Here is a 17,178-nt window from a genome sequence, read left to right as displayed (position 1 = left end):
TGTAAGATAAAATCCAGGAGCTTGGTTTCGTGCATCATGATATTTGTCTGACACTCAGAACTAATTATGTTTTATCCCTTTAAGCCAAACCCTCAGTCTATATTATGTTAAATTGAGCAAAATGGACTGCAACCAAACTGGACAGACACAGATTGCAACGGATAATCAGGACTGCAGAAAAAAATATCATTGGTGTCAACCTGCCCCCTATCAGGAAACGAGCAGGTGGAAGTATTACAAACTCTTCCCCTTTGATACGGATCACTGTACACCAAAACAACAACAGTTTGTTCCCCCAGGCTGTCATTCTGATGAATGCTAAACAGTCACACGTGCCTAAAACTTGCATTTTATTTTAATATCTTTTGTTTTTTCTGTGGTTGTCTGGTGATGGAAATGTGGCAAGAGTTGGTAGTGGTAATAACTAATGATGTAAAATAAGAACAGACAGCACACCCCAGGAAATACACAACTTAATACTCTTGTAAATAGGTAAGACACACAGACTCGAAAACTGATGAGGCAGAGACGTGGTTTCAAAAGAATTTAAGGAATTTATCTGAATGAATCAATGTAAAAAACAAGGTGGACCAAAGCTTTGGGGAAGGAACAGCAAATCACACAGCAATCCTCAACAACTTTTGGTGTAGTCCATTTGTGTCCCAGTGCTCTTAAACTCACATGCAAACAAGTGGAGGGCCCTCACCCTGGGTGCCTAGCCTCCCAACTAAGTGGCTGAAAGAAAAGCAGGCTTTTAGCAACCTAAAATGAAAACAGCTATTAACAAAGAAAAACAGTCAATGCTTCAACTTCTAAAGTTAAAACTGAGCCACCTACTCACCACTACAGGGTTTCAGTCAGGACTGATCTGGGGGGTGAGGAGCCATGGGCAAACTAGTCAAGCTGCAGCAACAACCAAACAAGGAGGTCATTTAAACATTCAAACCAGCAAGCTGTACATCAAAACAAGGTTGTACATACCAGCAGCAACAGCAAAGGCACATGCCAGGCAGGAGCAGGAGGCCTGTACCTGACATCCAGGTGCATTAAATAAGCTTCACTGACTAGTGAGTGGGACAGGTGAGAGGCTGCATTCAAGACCTCAGTGTTGTGTTGTCTACCACAAGAACATGCGTCGTTTTGAAGAGATGGAAAATTAAGTTTGTTCAATGGTGGTCGATACTTTCTTTAGCTTTTCCCTTCTGGCCCGCACGCCGGTCATGTGACTAAAGCTATACATATTTTTTTCTCTATACGTCTCAATACGATTTTTTCGCAGATGATTTATTACAGAAAACACTTCTTGAGGAAATTAAGAGACAGTGCCAATACATAGTTTGTCCAGCAGGGGGAGTGTTATTTCGACAGTTTAAAAAAACTCTCAGCAGTCTGCAGCACAAGAAGCAGAGCAGCTCAGCTGATCAAATCTGAAATCTGAAATGTTGCGGGGTGGCCCGATGCTCTCAGAGCAGATTGGGAAGGTTAAGATTGGATCTTTACATCACTCACACAACAAAATAGTCCACCAGATAATCACTTCTGATCAGCCTCGAATCGGAAACGCGCACACGGTTGACGGTAAGGCAGAATCGGACTTCAAATCAGCCCGATTATCCTGCAGTCTGAGCCAGGCTGTTCAGATGTGTCATTTTTAGATCTCAGCTAAGAAAACGATGTGACAAGTATGAGACACAGTCCAAGTTCTTTAAATCATCTTGGGGTGTCTCATTCAAAGATCTGAGTTTTAAAAAAAGTGAGACAAGTGTGAGATCTCAGATGATTAAGTAAGTAAAGTTTATTTATATAGCAGCTTTCAAGAACAGACGTCACAAAGTGCTTCACAATAAAGGATTGAGCAGAGACATTATTAACAGACAATTACATAAAATCAAATATAGACGGATCAAACCAGTCTGAACAGGTGGGTCTTTAACTGCTTTTTAAAAGTGTCCACAGAGGAACAACCAGCAGACCCTGGTCAGAGGACTTCAGGGACCTGCTGGTGTTATTGCAAATTATCAAATAGTTTCCTTAAAGAGGTTGTAAACAAAATGAACTCAGACAAAATATATATATATATTTTTCTGTTTTGTCTCTTTTCCTTGAGGCAGGCAGTCAAACTTCCTGTTTTTTGTTTTATTATAATTTCATCATTAAGATTTCAATTTCAGCTTTAAAATGAGAAGCTGCACACCTTGAAGTCTTTTAGTTTTGTTGGGATGAGTTTAAGTAACTAAACTCTGGATCCAACCTTTTCCTCAAAAGAATATTACTCCTAAAATCAAATTTTATTGTGACCCTGTATGAAAACTATTCCCATGAAATGTACTGAACATTTCATGTGAACTTAACTGTTGTTTTTTGATAACTTGTGAAATTTTGCTGAGAAAGCTTATAATTTATTTGTCAAGATAAGAAGTTTATTCACTGTTCTCTTTTCACCACAGTGTCAGTCAGTCCCTCTGGTCCAGTGCAAGAAGACAAAAATGTGACACTAACTTGCAGTGCTAATGCCAACCCAGCTGTAAAGAACTACACCTGGTACAGAGCTGATGGAGGCCAGGAGACTTTCATGGGGACTGGACGTGTTTTAAACATCAGAGCTTCTAGAGAGAGAGGACCTTTTTTCTGCTGGGCAGCAAATGAAGAGGGAAGCTTTTTTTATACATTAAAGTTGTAAATTTAACACCAAATCTCTACATTATGATATCGTTAAAAGAAAGCAGAACACATTTTAGCTCATGATGCACATTTTTTTCACCTCATTTGTTTCACATACTTTTTTACTCTGTTGTACATTGTATGGAAATCTCTGGATTTTTTAAATGTTATAATGAATAAAATTATATTTTTTCCACTGTGACAAATATAAGTGAGCATCTCACATTGCAGCAGACAGCCAATGAGGAGGAGAGTCAGAGCTGCATCCATCTTTGTGTTTCAGAAGAGGCAGAAAGTCTGGGGAGAATAAATGTAGATTTATTTTTAGTGTATTTCCCTCCAAATAAACTTAGATTTTAAGAATAATTTCCTTTTGTGGAAAAGGTTGGATCCAGAGTTTAGTTAACTAATCTGATCCCAATAAAACTAAAAGACTTCAAGGTGTGCAGCTTCTCATTTTAAGGTTTAAATTTAAATCTTTCTACATTTCATTCAATTCATGTAAAGTAGCTCATTATTAAAACGTAGAAGATGAAATGATAATAAAATAAAAAACAGGAAGTTTGACTGCCTGCCTCAAAGAAAAGAGACAAATATTCTGTGTTTTTTCTTGAGTTCATCTTGTTTACAACCTCTTTAAGGAAACTATTTGATCAGTAATAACGCCCAGAAGAAAAACTGCATGAGAGCTTAAAGATGTTTAAAATTTTATCAAAGTGAATGTTTTTATTCTTTCCCCTGTAACAAAGTTTGTTCGATCAACTTCAGAAAAAATGCACTTCTTAAAAAAAAGCCTTTATGATATTTGAATATGATATTAAAATAGATTTAAAAGTGATATAAACTTACATTTTTCTCAGGTCTTTTTGAGCAGAGAGGTGAAGGATGTTTAGAGAAGTGAAGTTCCTCATCATTTGGTCGCCGTCTTAAACAGCATTTAAAATTTGACTTGAAAATGAGGAAGACAGAAAAGTGAACATTCATGTTCACATTGAATGTTCAGCACTTTTTCTTTGAATAGTTGTCACATTGTTTTCACAACCCAGGCTCAGTGAGCTGGACAAACAGGGAGACCACACATTTTTTAATTTATTAAATAATAATTTATTGCAAACTAAGGCAAATCATCCTGTTCAAAGAATGTGCAATCTGTAAATCAGTGGTGGTTGTAATGGTGAATGTGTTAAGTGTTGACAAGAGAGTGACAGATTGAGAAGCCAGTTTAAATACTAAGGCCCAGCCTGCCCAGGTGTATATAAATTGAACTGGCTCCGCCAATTTCTACCTGAACTTAAGTGGGGAGCGATACAAAGCAGCAGGAAGAGCACTGACAGTCAGGGGTCATCACACCCTCCCCCTAAAATACTGGGTCCCACCCAGTACCCATAAACAAATTACTATATTTACCAAATTTAGTTCACCAAACATAAGCAATAACATACATATTTGACCAAACCCAACATCACTTATACTTTCCCAATGTTAGTTTCAGTTTCCCTCTCAGCCGCCTGGATCAGGTCCTAGGACCACTTCAAGAGTAGGAAAACAAACTGTGATTAGCAGGCTAACTAAATGTTCCTTATAGAGATCAGTCTGAATTAAGCATCTTTTAACACCAGTGGCCAATGCTCTATTGACAAGGCTAGTAACTATCATACAAAATCAGAGGCACAACAGTGGCACTAACATACATGTCAAAATGGTGTAGTGCCCAAATAGGAACCAAACTTTCTGTCTCAATGATGAGATTAAACTGACACAAAGTCGACCTCTTGACAAGCCACTCAAGCCCTAGCTTTCTTGCTTGAACTACTACAAAAACTTATTTATTTCATCAGAACAGACAGGTGCCACCTCTGGACACTCTGTTACAACATCATGTTTCTGCAGGACAAATTGCATCTGGGTTAATTGCAAATCACTGATCAAAACTCACCTCTTCAAACAATCTTTTGATGTATGATTGTGATATGTGTTCTGTTTATCTGTAGCTGTACCTTTATGTTGTTGTCTTTATGATTTGTGTGGAATGCTGCAATGTCTGTTAGTCTTTCCTTACTGTGCTGTTTCTTTTGTCTTTTTTATCAAATGTTTAGTGTGTAAGAGTTTTTGAAAAGCGCTTATGAATAAAATGTATTATTATTATTATTATTATTAGATATAAGAGAGACATTGGCCGATATGGAGCTCAGCGTAAGGGAAGGAAGACTGCTTATATTCTTTCACAAATTCATTCATTCTTTCACTTCAACTTAAACTACTTCCTCTGTCTACCTGCTCTGGTGATCAGCTGTTAATGGGTGTTTATTCTTTAAGTGATTAACCAACCAGAGTCGGGCACAACCTCTCTCAACCAATCATACTGCTGCGACAAAATGCTAAAATAGTTCTTTCTCTTCAACAGTCATTCTGTCATTTCAAGGCAACTGCTGCAACCCACCACCGCCCCAGTCACCTCCATTCCAGCTCAGCAGAGTCCAGATTCAGGCTCATTATAGCCTCCATTCCTCTTCACCACCACCAGTGTCTAGACTCCATAGGGGGGTATCCTATCCTGCTGTCGGCCTCATTACCCTTCCGAGTACATGAAGTCGTCACGATGGAGTCTAATCCTCCAAAGACTTTGCACATTCAAATCTAAATTGTCGCACATTTATTGTTAAATAAATAATTGTTCATTCTCAATTAAGTCTCTCCTGATTGAAAGATCAGTCTCAGCTTTTTTTTCCTACCTAATATCAATATCACTACCCAACACTGGCTGCTACACACTGATGTCACTGCATTCACTTTATCTTATCATTTCTGTGTCCAGAGGCTGTCCGTAATGTGTGAAAAAAATGAATGTCCTGTTAGTGCTGTCATTTTATATGATGCAACCCGAATACTGGATGTTGTCCTGTTTGTTGGGGTAATGTTGAATGTAAGTTGTAAGATATTGAGACACAGTCCCACGGTGATACTGATAAACTCAACTAAATAATTCATGGCAGGATTAGGAGAAGGCCGTTATTTTGTTTCCTCGAGGAACATGAACACCTCTAATAGCATTCATCAACAATGTCCTCCTGTCTGGGTTTTCTCAGATTAAATTGAGTAGAAGTAAAAACCTGAGCTTGTTGATTTGTAAACGTGACTGAACAAGGACTATCTTTCAATGATAAAATCAAGCTGGTTAAAACACGTTGATGGAAACTGAGACACTTTTTCAACTTGATGGTTTTTACCACTAAAGTCTACTTCATTGTCAGTTTGACAGTGAAGGAAGTACCAAAGCTGTATCATATTTCCAAATCAAGACTGCAAAGCGAGCGAGAGAGACGAGTGTAGGCTGAGCAACCAAAAGACTAAAAGAAGAGGAGTGGTTTCAGCAGGAACAACACTGAGCCAGAAGAAATTCAATATTCATTTCTGATTGTTTCATGGTGGTTATGTTCAAAAGCACAATTTAAACACATTAAACCCACTGGCACATGAAGGAGTTGATTATGAAAGGGAAACTGAATGATTGATTGGCCCAAATTGGCACACATGGACATTTGGATGAAAAAGACAAATTAGTAATGTTTTATATACTAATACAGAAAGTGCCAAAGATGGAAATCAATCTTGAAAACTGAAACATTAACAACATTTTATAATCAGTAAATCACTGCTCTGGATGAATTATAGACCTTTAAAGGTTTAAAAACACACAGTTTAACTTGTATACATACGCTGAACATCTATGTGTTTGTTGTCAGATCGTCCACTCCCCAGTTCATTTTCAGCCTTGCAGAAAAAAGGACTGCTGACATCTGAAGCTTTGACAGTTAAAACACGTCCAGTCCCCATGAAAGTCTCCTGGCCTCCATCAGCTCTGTACCAGGTGTAGTTCTTTACAGCTGGGTTGGCATTAGTACTGCAAGTCAGTGTCCCATTTGTGTCTTCTTGCACTGGACCAGAGGGACTGACTAACACTGTGGTCCCTTTGGGTGAATCTGAAAAATTATTACAGGGATTAAAGTTCTCCGTTGCTACGACGGATTTCCGTCAATTTCACTATTGTAATAATTTTAGTCGGTGTCAATCGGACAAATAAAAGTCGTGCAAAATGGGTTGATGACATAGCCCTACCCTCACGTGCAAACTGCGGTTTTTAATGTCAGGCATTTATCTGAATCCTGTAACACAATTGTAGTTTTGTGTTTGTGTGGCATTTTAAATATAAAGTCAGAACTTTGATCTGCTACATGAAGTCTGCTCGGTGTATAGTAGGCTTTTATTGTGGTAGAGAACATCAGCGTGCACTGCCCATCATATCAGGATTTGTTTTCAGGCTTCGGTGCGCAACTTTATTTACCCAACCAAAGTGAAATACAGGAGAATGATAATCCGTAACATTACCTGCAGGCAGGGCTAACACTCTGTTAGGAACGCACATCAAGACAACAGGTGATACAAAACAGAACTCACACAGAGCAATGATGAACTTTCCCACATTATGGTCTTTCTCTCAAACACAGACTTGCCCCTTCCTACATCACAGATTTACTAATACCCTATGAGCCTAGCTGCTGCTTACGTTCCTTAGGTAGTAGCGTCCTCTTATTTCCCACAGCCAACCTTGTCACTAAAGTTGGCAGGGCATTTTCTTCATATTCTTCCTGCTGTTGTCTCTCCCCTCTGTGTGCTTTGTATGTATGTGTATGCTTTGTCTATGACTACTTTTGAACACACTACTCCAGACTAGTTTATGTTTGTGTAGCATGTTCATTAGACAGAGTGCAAAACTGAATTTCCCCTCGTGGGATTAATAAAGGATAATTTAATTTAATTTAATTTAATTTAATTTAATTTGATCCATAAGCATCTCACACTGAGGTGTTTAATAAATTAAATTTATGTCATTAAATGTCAACACTGATTAAAAATCTAAAGAATTGTGTAAAGATATCCTTCAAAGGACCTAATTTAATTTAGTCAAGATTTTAAGGAGATGAGAGAGCATTTAAAAGTTTAAGTTTGACTTCTTTAATCACAAGACACACATACTCACATGTAATGTCAGCTGTTAAACTGGTGTTCACAGATGACTCAGTGCTGCCATCTTGTTTTCTGTAGACAGCAGTACAGGAGATTTCCTGTCTGTGATGGAGGTGTGATGCGTTGAAGTTCAGCACAGAGATCTTGACTTTAGTTTTGTCCTGATTCTCCTGCAGGGTCTCCTGACCTTCACCCAGGCCGGGGCTCCATGTCAGATTTGGAGGAAGAGACAGACAGGGAGCTGGAGCAGAGCAGTTCAAACTCACTGAGGTTCCCTCTTTCACCTTCAGTGTGGGCGGAGTCAGAGTCGGTCTGGGTGGATCATCTGTTCAGAAGATACATAAACATGTATAAGCAGTCATTTCTCTCTACTATCAAAGGTTTGATTTATCTTTATTTTAAAGTAATCAATGATAAGGTCAGAGAACTACTACATGACTGAACTGTTAATACATTTAATTTGAAACCTACCTTTGACTGAAATTTTCCATTCTTGTTTGTAAAAATTATATTTCAGAATATTGTCACATTCCAATTTAAACAAATACTCTTTGTTGTTTTGAGGTTGCATGTCATTCAGGGTTGTGGTGCAGTCTTTTTGTGTTAGGTCACCGATCAATTGTCCTTTCTGTTGTGGATTACTGCTATCAAACGCAACAGGTCCATTAGTACTTTCTTTCCATAATGCTTTACAAGTGTTATCTATGTTGACATTATATTGATCATCTACGTCAAAGGAGCAGGGGATTGTCACACAGGATCCCTTCAGAACCTCTATAGTCTTTGGTATAATGCTCTTAAACTGTCCACACAGGGCACCTGAAACACAAGAAACAAATCCTTATTACAATTATACATTTACAATACAATCCTTATTCATATTGAGTTTATAATGACTATATTGCTAAAAACAGCAATGTTCATTGCATGTGTCTCTGTTAAATAAACAAACAAAAAAATAAAGTCATGATACATTTTATTGTTGGCTCTGTTTCTAAAAATCTTATCAGTATGCTTTCAAAGATAAAATAGTCTTCACATAAAACTCAGGATTCATCATTTTCACAGTTATTTTTTACATTAAAGGTGTAAATTTAACACCAAATCTCTAAATTATGATATTGTTAAAAGATAGCAGAACACATTAGTAGCTAATTTCTTTGACAAATATAAGTCAGCATCTCACCTTGCAGCAGACAGCCAATGAGGAGGAGAGTCAGAGCTGCAGCCATCTTTGTGTTTCAGAAGAGGCAGAAAGTCTGGAGAGAATACATGTAGATTTACAGTTGAGTGTATTTCGCTCCAAATAAACTTAGATTTCATTTTGAGGCTGTTGTTGAATGTGATCTTTGCAGAAGTTGCAGATGGAGAAATATCTTCATCAATGTGGAAAAGGTTGGATCCAGAGTTTAGTTAACTAAATTGATCCCAACAAAACTAAAAGACTTCAAGGTGTGCAGCTTCTCATTTTAAGGTTTAAATTGAAATCTTTCTGCATTTCATTCATTTCAAGTAAAGTAGCTCATTATTAAAACATAGATGAAATTATTATAAAATAAAAAAACAGGAAGTTTGACTGCCTGCCTCAAAGAAAAGAGACAAGTGTTTTATGTTTTTTACTTGAGTTCAGTTTGTTTACAACCTCTTTAAGGAAACTATTCAATAATTAATAATCAGTAATAACGCCCAAAAGAAAAACTGCATGAGAACTTTAAAATGTTCAAAACTTGATCAGAGTGAATGTTTTTTTTCTTTCCCCTGTAACAAAGTTTGTTTGATCAACCTGCAAGTGCAAAAAAGATGCACCTGTTAAAAAGTAGCTTAATGACATCAAATATGTTGATTTGTTTTATTTCCCGAAAAAGGATAAAGTTATTTAAAAGTTATTTAAAAGTTATATAAAAGTTTTATAAACTTACGTTTTAGTCAGGTCTTTTTGAGCAGAGAGGTGAAGGATGTTTAGAGAAGTGAAGTTCCTCATCATTTGGCCACCTTCATAAACAGCATGCAATAATTGACTTAAAAATGAGAAAGTAGGGGTGCAGTGGTTTGTGCGCGCGCCCCATGTATGGAGATTGTCGTCTCAAGCGGGTGGCCCAGGTTCACATCCCACCTGTGGCTTCTTTCCCGCATGTCGTTCCCCACTCTCTCTCCCTGATTTCCGACTCTATCCACTGTCTATTCTCCATTAAACAAAGGCCCAAAAAGCCCAAAAAATAAATCTTAATTTTTTTTTAAAAAATGAGGAAGTAAAAAAAACAGCAACATTCATGTTAGCACAGAATGTTCTGTACTTTTTATGAGTTCTTTTCAATGCAATAACATCTTGATGTAATTTAATATTTACAACCCATCAGTTTGACTAGAAAGTTACTATTTGAGATCCACATACAGGAGGTGACAACTCAAACTTTTCTGTCAAAGCGTCCTGCCTAATCATGAAGCATGAAATAAGCAGGCGACTCTATAAATTACATTTTTAATCATAACACAATTGTGAAAAAAGCACTTTAATTCTTACTCAAAGTCAGCAATTGTATTTTTTTTCCAAGTGAAACTGAAGGACAGTAAATATAAAATTATTTAAAGGTGTTTTCACATTAGGTACAATTGTTTTCTTACAGTGTACAAATGTATTTCATAAGTGACATATTCAAATTTGTGGTGTTTATAGGATCAGCATCTTTGTAGCCTTTAGTTGTAGTCAGCAACATTAGGAATATTATTTGCAAGAATAAACAAACAACAATGGCAACTGTGTTCCACATAAACCATGGCAGTAAATACTGCAAGGTTGCCAAGCCAATCCCCATCTTCTTTTGCTTAAGGTTTCAGAGTCAAGTGCTCTATTCATTGATCGTAACAGTTTGATCAAAGAATGTCTGACTTGTTATTGAGTCTGGATTGATCCACACATAGACTTTAAGGTTGTTGTCTGTTCTTCCTAAAGTTTTAATCTTCAGGGTGCAGCTACCCTCTGTGGCTGCTCCCTTTACTGAGGTGCGTCCTCTGAACTGTTGTTCCACTGTAGGAGGATATCTGTCATACACCACAGGATAATACATCTTATGGTATTGATACCAGGTGACCTGGACATGAGCTTTTGTCTGACATGGTACCACAGCACAGCTCCCCTCCACTGCAGTCACTGTTTGAGGTACAGTGATGTTCCAGCTTCTCACCTGCTGCAGCACAGAGAAGCCTTTGTGTGGGGGAGAGGAGGAAGAGGAAGGGAGGGTAAATGGGTTAGCAAAGTTGACAACAAATGTTTATTGTTCAGTGAAGTAAGGCTGATGACAAAGAAAAGTATGTGTCATGCAACAGGAAATGAACAACAGTGAAAGCTGCTTTTGAAAGCAGAGTTTACTGTACAGCCATTTGTCATACAAAGTAACATTATGAGCGCTGTCACTCACACTCGTTTCCTTTGGTGAGGTTATGTTTCAGAATAAAAACATCTTTAAAAAACCCCTTTTATTATTAGAGATGATGACCAATCGAAAACATTCTGAAGTATTTGTAGCTTTTCTGATATTGATTATATAAACTTCTTGTAGTGCAGCACCTGTGTGTCCAATAGGCTTAAAGTTGTTCGTTTGAACTTTCTGACGTTGTTTCCTAGTTCTAGATCTTTTATGGCTGTATGATTTATTCACAGAATGAGTTAAGATATATATATATATATATATATATATATATATATATATATATACTGTATAATATATATATATATATATATATGTGCACGTGATCTGCAGATAGATGGAAAATGCATGAATATGGTGTAACAACTACCGCTAAGTCTCAGTGAAAAGAAGGCAGCATTTAAAGCCTGGCTCACACTGCAGGAGTTTTAAACTCCTTCCCAATTTTGAATTCGGGCAGCATCAGACAGAGAATCCTAACAGATATTCTTCTCCATAATCTCAAATATGCTCATACTACAAGATATGAAATCTTTTCACATCACAATCTTCAGGATTTTATTAGGATTATCGTGCCCGACGGAGGAACGCACCACCTCACCTGGCCTCACGTTAACAATGGAGCCGCGGTTAAATTTGCGATTATACTGATTTGCACAGAGAATAAAATACAAAAACATGTTTTTTAAAGTTTTGGTAGAAGAAATTTCTTGGGAAACGCGAAAAACATGGATTGCTTAATCTTCAGTGAGAGCTGGAGGTCAGATTGTACCTGTCAGATGCATACAGGTGTCCTGTGCGGGTTCCCTCCTGCCGCTGGTCACTACTACTACACATATTACTGTCCTCCCTCGTCTCTGTAGTCACACACGACTTCTGCCAGACCCTTTCAATATCAAACATGTTTGAAATAAATCGGGGAGTCCCCGACGATCACCGAGCAGATTGGGGACGTTAAGATTGGAGCTTTATTACAACTCACACTACAAGATAATGTCGGTAGATAATCGGTTCCGAGCAGTCTTGAGTCGGGAGCGACCCCACGATTATCGGAAAGGAGGAATCAGGCCGATTTGAGATCCGATTATCCTGCAGTGTGAGCCAGGCTTAAGTCGTACCTGCTGTACAAATAGGAGGACATTACAAACTTTTTTTGCTGACTTTCATACAGAAAGAGCTCGTAAAATGTTGCTGTTTAATTGGGTATCGTTTCTTTGTTTCAAACACTGCTTCGTCTTTTCTCCGTTCCCTCCCCCCCCTCTGCTCTCACGCAGGGATCAGCTGGTGGCTGTGTGTGACAACAATCAGTAGCTTCACTAGGTAACATTTCAGCCTGCTGTAGTCTGTATCTGTAAACGTAGCCAAACTATGTTACAGAGGGGTGTGTTCAGTCCAAAAACTGAAGATGCAGTTCCTCAACACACACGCCTTTTATATTTCAGTCTGATGTTATCAGATTTTAAAAGTACTTTAAAAATAAAAGGGGAGTTTAGGTTTATCTAATTGTTTGAAGCTGTAGAAAGGCAGAAAGAAAATGGAAAAAATTTAAACTCCAAGTCTCTTATGACTTGCTGCTTTGACAGAGTCTTGGTATTGAGCAAAGGACTTTTTTTAGCAAGGAAAAAATACTTATGCGATCTCACAACACAAAACTTTAACAGACCCAAGGTTAATAAAAAACGTAAACTCACTGAGGCCACGTCCACACGTATACGGATATTTCTAAAAACCTGTTTCCTCCCCCTCCGGTTGCAAAAAAAATCCTGTCCACACCAACAGTTTTAAAAAAATCTCTCAGTCCACATGGCAACGCAAAAACGATGGAAAACGCTCACATAAGCATGCCATAAGCATGCCAGACCAGTAGGTGGCGATAATAGCTGTGTCTCATTCACATCAAACACTGTAAAAGAACATTGCGAGCATGCGTATTAAGCGTCCTTTTGACAGCGGCAATTTGGAAAGATGGCGAAACAAGTCAACAAACACAAAGCCGATTCATTCGTTTGGACGGACGACGAAGTGGAGTTGCTGCTTTGAGTTACACTTGAATAAGTGCCAGGAGAATGTCGACTAACAGCAGAGAACAGATGTAAACAAACTGGTAGCCCGCCATCTTGGTTATGACGCATGCTCAACACGCAAGTCGACATAATTACGTCACTATTACAAAAAGCTCCGTTTTAACTGTTTTAACTGTTCACACGAATACAAGTAAACGTGATTTTTAAAAAATCTCCACCTTGGAATGCGTTTTTTCAAAGACTTTGTTTGCAGTGACCAAAAACTCAGTTTTCAATTGTTTTCATGTGGACGGGTCGCCAAAAGGGAGAGAAAATACTACGTTTTCAAAAAAATCGTATACGTGTGGATGGGGCCTGACTCACTGACTACACCTCTCCAGTCTCTTGCACAGAAAATTGCGAGATTTTTTAGAATTCTTGGTGGAAAAAACAATTGATATAAAAAAGCAAATTTTACCACCCTCTGCACCACAGCCAGACCCTCGGTCAGCTGTGCAATTCTTTAATCGATTTGATCCATTATCTCTCTCCTCTCTGCAAGAAATAATCCTTCATTTGAAGCCCACATCATGGACATCTGCTTGTATTCTCTGTTGCCTTTTTAAAGAAACATTTTAAATTATTAGCATCCTCTCCTTCATCAACAGCTGCCTCTCCACGAGATGCTTCCAGACCGATTTTAAACATGCAGTGGTTTAGCCTCTTTAAAAAAACCTAACCTAGATCCTAACATTTGATCAAATTTTAACCCATTTCGAAACTCCCATTACTATCCAAAATTCTCGAAAGAGTAATCAATAAACAAATGAATCAATTTTTAAGCAATAATCAAATATTTAAAGCACTCCAATCAGGTTTTAGAGAAAAGCACAGCACTGAACAGCTCTTTTAAAAGTTCTTGATGATTTGTTTTTAGCAGTAGACAATGGGGACTATGCAATTTAATACTTTTAGAGTGGAGATCTCAGTGCTGCATTTTAGACGGTTGACCACAAAATAATTATCACCAGGCTTAAAGACTGGGTTGGGATCCAGGCTAAATATGCTCAAATCATACTCGGAAAACAGAAGTTTTAAAGTATGCCTAGGATACAGCTTTTCTCCCTCTGCTGCCCTCACCTGTGGGGTTCCTCAGGGCTCAGTTTTATCACCTCTTTTTTGTTTTTCCCTGTTCATGCTGCCACTGGTCTCCCTAATAAGGAAGCACGGCTTATCCTTCCACTGGTTTGCAGATGACATGTAAATATATACCCCTCTCAAAAGCAATAACCCCCACTCCCTGCAAATACTACTCGAAAGACTGGATGGCACAAAACGTTTTAATACTAAATGAGTAAAAAAATGAGGTAGTTCTGTTTGGCCCCCCTGACTCCAACCAGCTTTATCTGTAAAACACTTGGCCCACTGTCATCTTATGTAAAACCCTCTTCATGTGTGTATATATATTTTATTGTCTTTCTTTGAAGCTGCTGTTGTTTTTACGCCTTGTAAGTAAAGCGCATTGGTTAGTTGAGGCTGTTTTTAAACATGCAAACTTGACTTGCCTTTGAATTATCATAATGAAAATGGTAGCAATGTGGGTAAAGTGATGAAATATGAGAATATGATATGTTGTTAAGATGCAGAAGATGTATTGTGATTCGTCGGCCATTCTGCAAAACGATCAGTGACAATCTGACCTGTGAAACTTTAAATTCGATGCACCCTTAGTTCACAAAAGAGGCTATAAAATATCCATGCTACTTAGTCAAATAGCATAAAAAACTAAGAGCTCTCTCATATAAGACATGCCTTAGGCATCAGTATATGAGTAAATATCAATGCTGAAAAAGTCAGCGAACATGCACATCAGTTATTTAGGTGCTGGGTCGAAAAAGTCTCTAGATATTCCCTGTCAGGCTCAAAACAATTTTATTTCATGTACTTATAGCAAATAAATGAGTATATATTTGGGAGCCATAGTATTGTGAGTCTTTGTGCATCATAAATATCAATGGTCACATACGTTACTCTTTTATTTTTTATTTTTGCGCAGTAAATGCGCATATTGTAAAGTAACAGCCAAAGATAGAAAGAGGAATCTAGAGTGAAAAAGAAGCGATGACTTGCATCAAACAGATCAGACTCGAGTCAAACCTTTGTTACTGGGACATTTATTCATTTATTTACACAAGCTGCTCATTAGTCATTTCCTTAGTAACATCTATTCTAAGTTCACACAAAATTAACAACTGAGACCCCGAATTAACTTTTTGTTTGTTATTATTGGTTAAAAAAAAGTGGAAATTTGAATAATTTTATTCATTAATAAACAAAACCTGTCACTAGCTTAAAGAACATAAACATTAAGGCACTCTAAATTCAAACTTTTTTAACAAGGCTTTGTACCTGGCAGAATGTTAGTTTGCTTTTCTATTTCCTGTTACACTTGTGTTATATGCTATGTGGTAGTCTTGGCAATGGTATAAAGACACACAATTTGAAGATAGCTGAAAGATGTTGCTAAGGGGCTTTCAAAAGCTTCACTTAATTTGGTTGACATATAGAGCATTGTGTTGATTCCCTTCCTGAACTAACGCTACGCTAAATTTCTATTGCTGATTTAAGAACTTTTGATATTGTTTTGCTCTCTTGAATGTATATTTTCTTTTTTTTCAAAAGAAAAGTTGAAACTAGGGCTGGGTGATATGGCCTTGAAATAAAATCTTAGATGTTTTTTCCACACCGAACTTGACTGACGACTTTAACTTGATTTTCATTTAAAATGTGCCTCTGTTTTGTGCTCACAGTTTGGTTAATTCTTTGCATTGAGACCAAGGACAACTAGTCATTCTTCATCACCCTGCAGGTTATGGGTCTGCAGTAGTTGCTGCAAATTCATTGAGGATCAAATGCCTTCAGCGTTGACACAACTTATAAAAATAAAAAAAATTCAGCTATCCAGCACAACAGAACTGAAGTCACTATGTTTCTTCGTTTCAGGTTCAGGCAGGGAATGGAGTCACGCTCTACTATCATGCCAGAGTTTTGGTAACAGCTGATCTCACACAAGCCTCATCAGCTGATGGCCAGCTGATTTACTTCAAAGCATTCTATTAGCCAAAAGTTCTTATGCCGCTTATTTAAACTGCTCTAGCCTGCCTACTCTTTGCTGCTCCCTCTGCGAGCCACATTTGCAGCCCTCCTCCACCCCAGCTCCTCCTTTTATGCTGCAATGACTTGCATCAATCAATGTCATGCATGTCATTGATGTCTGCTCTGTTTGGCTTTGCTGCTTATCTCTGCCTAAAGCTTTCCTTGTATGCACAGGAAGGGCAGGTATGTGTGCTGCTCCTGCCTTACGCATTCAACTTAAGAACGTGGAAGGTCAGGGAGATCCAAAAACAGAGCCATACTGCTGAATATAAATAATTGCAATAAAGTACATTTTCTTGACAAAGTGGTCCTGACTGAACTGTAAGCTATGTCTGCATCACACTCTTTTCTCTAAATTTAACCCGAGCATATTCACATTCAGAGTCCTTCCTCACATTTCTAGGCTTCACTTCGTCATATAGATTTACCATCTCTACTGGATTGCTCACAAAATTCAATGCTCCCTCTAAGCGCTTCTCCTCCAGATAGGAGCGACCTGACTGATTTGTGTCCCCAGAGCTTCCTCCCTCCTTCTTCCCTTTGCTCCTCCTAGTCACACTAGTGTAAATCACATCTTTGCTTTCCTCGTTTTTCTTCTCTGAACTTGTGCTGGCGTCTTCTGTGTTGTTTCTGCTTGAGCTTGGTAAGTTGGTGCTGATTGGCTCAGAGGTAGTTGCAGGTTGGGTGACACCTGGTTTCTTCAGCTCATAGGTGTTGACATAAATGTCCTCATCTGTTTTGTTGGGTTCCTACAATTGAAAATAAAATGTTGGTTGGTTGTTGTGCTTATGTAAGTCACATTAAGTAGAAAACTGCTGGATTCCAAGATAAAGTACCTCGTTTCCTTCTCCACTTGGTAGAAGTTGGCTCATGGCAACTGTGCTGGCATTACCTGACCCCTGACTCTT

The sequence above is a fragment of the Labrus bergylta genome, chromosome 8 (assembly GCF_963930695.1).
Source record: "Labrus bergylta chromosome 8, fLabBer1.1, whole genome shotgun sequence".
In the NCBI taxonomy this organism is placed as follows: Eukaryota; Metazoa; Chordata; class Actinopteri; order Labriformes; family Labridae; genus Labrus; species Labrus bergylta.
The sequence above is the reverse complement of the archived record's forward strand: the minus strand, read 5'-3'. Positions refer to the sequence as shown.